This window comes from Rhinopithecus bieti, unplaced genomic scaffold (genome assembly GCF_001698545.2).
Source record: "Rhinopithecus bieti isolate Rb0 unplaced genomic scaffold, ASM169854v2 scaffold_55, whole genome shotgun sequence".
NCBI lineage: Eukaryota > Metazoa > Chordata > Mammalia > Primates > Cercopithecidae > Rhinopithecus > Rhinopithecus bieti.
The window spans coordinates 1,456,107-1,460,204 of record NW_016803114.1 but is presented as its reverse complement, the minus strand read 5'-3'; positions in this window follow the sequence as shown (position 1 = coordinate 1,460,204).

The window sequence follows — 4,098 nt, the reverse complement described above, 5'->3', positions numbered from 1 at the left end:
AAAAAAAAAAAAAAGGAATAATAACAGGGAACTTCTCAAACCTAAAGAAAAATATCGACATCCAAGTAAAAGAAGGTTATAGAACACCAAGCAGATTTAACCCAAAAATGACTACCTCAAGGCATTTAATAATCAAACTCGCAAAGATTAAGGATAAAAATGGATCATAAAAGCAGTAAGAGAAGAGAAATGAATAACACACAATGGAGCTCCAATATGTCTGGCAGCGAACTTTTCAGTGGAAACCCTATGGGCCAGGAGATAGTAGCATGACATATTTAAAGTACTGAAGGAGAAAAAAGTTTACCCTAGAATAGTATATCTGGCAAAAATGTCCTTCAAACATGAAGTAGAAATAAAGACTTTCCCAGACAAACAAAAGCTGAAGGACTTCATCAACACCAGACCAGTCCTACAAGAAATGCTTAAGTGGGGAGTACTTCAATCAGAAAGAAAAGGATGTTAATCTGCAATAAGTAATCACCTGAAGGTAGAAAACTCACTGGCAATAATAAGTACAAAGAAATACACAGAGTATTATAAGCCTGTAACTGTAGTGTGTAAACTACTTGTATCCTAAGTAGAAAGATTAAATGATGAACCATCCAAAATAATAACTACAAAACTTTTCAAGACATACACAGTGCAATAAAACATAAATAGAAACTACAAAAGTTAAAAGTAGAGAGACGAAGTGAAGGCATAGAGTTTTACTTTCTTTTGCTGGTTTGTTTGTTTATGCAAATAGTGTTAAGTTGTTGTCAGGTTAAAATACTGATATATAGGATAGTATTTGCCAGCCTCGTGGTAACCTCAAACCAGAAAACATACATTGGAAGCACAAAAAATAAAAAGTAAGAAACTAAATCATATCACCAGCAAAAAATCACCTTAACTAAAGGAAGACAGAAAGGAAAGAAAGAAGGAAGAGAAAACCACACACACACACACACACACACACACACACACACACATACACACATATACACAAATAAAAACAAGACAAATTACAAAATTACTTATCAATAGTAACATTGAATGTAAATAGATTGGACTCTCCAATCAAAAGACAGAGTTGCTGAATGGATAAAAAAAACAAGATCCATTGATCTGTTACCTACAAGAAACACACTTCACCTATAGAGACACACATGGACTGAAAATAGAGGGATAGAAAAAGATACTCCATGCCAATGGAAACTAAAAAAGAGCAGGAGTCACTATGCTTATATCAAACAAAATAGATTCCAAGACAAAAACTATAAGAGAGACAAAACTCACTATATAATGATAAAGGGGTCAATGCAACAAGAGGATATAATGATTTTAAATATATATGCCCCCAACACTGAATATACAAAGCAAATATTGTTAGACCTAAAGAGAGAGATAGGCCCCAAAACAATAATAGCTGGGAACTTCAACACCCCATTTTCAGCATTGGACAAAACTTCCAGACAGAAAGTCATTAAACTGCATTATAGGCCAAACAGATCTAGTAGACATTTATGGAACATTTCATCTAACAGCCGCAGAATATGCATTCTTTCTGTCGGCACATGGATCATTCACAAGGATAGACCATGTGTTAGATCACAAAACAAGTCTTAAAACATTCAAAAAATAATATCAAGCATCTGCTCTGACTACAATAGAATAAGACTGGAAAATAATAACAAGAATAATTTTGGAAACTATACAAATACATGGAAATTAAACAATACACTCCTGAATGACCAGTGGGTTAATAAATAGATTTAGAAGGAAATTAAAAAATTTATTGAAATAAATGAAAATGGAAACACAATATACCAAAACTTATGGGATACAGCAAAAATAGTACTAAGAGGAAAGTTTATAGCTATAAATGCCTACATAAAATAAGAGGAAAAACTTTAAACAATCTAATAAGGCATCTTAACAAACTAGAAAAGCAAGAGCAAATCAAACCCAAAATTAATAGAAGAAAAAAATGATAAAGATCTGAGCAGAAATAAATGAAATTGAAATGAAGAAAATGACACAAATGATCATGAAATAAAAAGTTGGTTTTTGAACAGTTTTACAAAGTTGACAAGTCTTTAACCAGGGTAACAAAAGAAAAAAAAAAAGAAAAGAAGAAGATCCAAATAAGTAAAATCAGAAATGACAAAGGAGACACTACGATGGACACTACAACAGAAATTCAAAGATCATTGGTGGATACCATGAGCAACTATATGTCAATTAATTCAAAAACATAGAAGAAATGGACACTCCTAGACACATACAACCTACCAAGATTGAACCAGGAAAAACCCAAAATCTAAACAGACCAATATCAAGTAACTAGATCAAAGCCATAATAAAATTCTCCCAATAAAGAAAACCTAGGACCCAATGGCTTCATGCTGAATTCTACCAAACATTTAAAGAACTAATACCAATCCTATCAAGCTATTCCATAAAACAGACAAGGAGAGAATACTTCAAAACTCATTATATATTGCCAGTATTACCCTGATACCTAAACCAGACAAAGACACATGAAAAAAATGAAAACTACAGGCCAATATCTCTGATTGATATTGATGCAAAAACCTTCAACGAAATACTAGCAAACCAAATTCAGCAATACATTAGAAAAATCATTCATCATTCGTCATGACCAAGGACATTTATCTCTGGGATGCAAGGATGGTTCAACATATGCAAATCAACCAATGTGATACATCATATCAACAGCATGAAGGATAAAAACCATATGATTATTTCAATTGGTGCTGAAAAAGCAGTTGATAAAATTCAACATCCCTCCATAATAAAAATCCTTAATAAACTGAGTGTAGAAGGAACATACCTCAATGTAATAAAAGCCATACACGATAGACCCACAGCTAGCATCATACGGAATGTGGAAAATCTGAAAGCCTTTCCTCTAATAATGGCAACATGACAAGGATGCTTACTTTTACCACTGTTACTCAACAGAGTACCGGAAGTCCTAGCAAAAATAGACAAGATAAAGAAATAAAGGGTATCCAAATTGAAATGGAAGAAGTCAAATCATCCTTGTTTGCAGATGATATGATCTTATATTTGGAAAAACCTAAAGACTCTGCAAAAAAAACTATTAGAACTGATAAATTCAGTAAAGTTGCAGGATACAAAAATCAACATACAAAAATCAGTAGCATTTCTGTGTGCCAACAGTGAACAATCTGAAAATAAAAACCATAATCTCATTTATAATGGTCACAAATAAAATTGAATACTTTGGAATTAACCAAATAACTGAAAGATCTCTGTAATGAAAACTATAAAACGCTGATGAAAACAATTGAACAGGATACCAAAAAATGAAAAAATTTCTATGTTTATGGATTGAAAGACTCAATATTATTAAAATGTCCATACTACCCAAAGCAATCTACAGATTCAATGCAATTTCTAACAAAAAACCAATGACATTTTTCACAGAAATAAAGAAAACAGTTCTAAAATTTATATTGAACCAAAAAAGACCCAGAATAGCCAAAGCAGTCCTAAGCAAAAAGAACAAAACTGAAATAGTCACATTACCTGACTTCACATTATACTACAGAGCTATGGTAAACCAAACAGCATGGTACTGGCATAAAAACAGACACATATACCAGTGCAACAGAATAGAGAACCCAGAAATAATTCCGCAGTGAACTCATTTCTTCACAGTGAACTCATTTTTGACAACAATGCCAAGAACATACACTGAAGAAAAGACATTAATAAATGGTGCTAGGAAAACTGAAGATCGATATAGAGAAGAATGAAACTACCCCTTCATCTCTTGCCATATACAAAAATCAAATCAAAATATACTGAAGACTTAAATATAAGGCCTCAACCTATGAAACTACTACAAGAAAACATTGGGGAAAATCTCCAGGATATCGGTCTGTGCAAAAATTTCTTGAGTAATACCCCACAAGCACAGGCAACCAAAGCGAAAATGGACAAATGGGATCACATCAAGTTAAAAAGCTTCTGCTCAGCAAAGGAAAGAATCAACAAAGTGAAGAGACAACCCACAGAATGGGAGAAAATAACTGCAAACTATCCATCTGACAAGGAATTAAT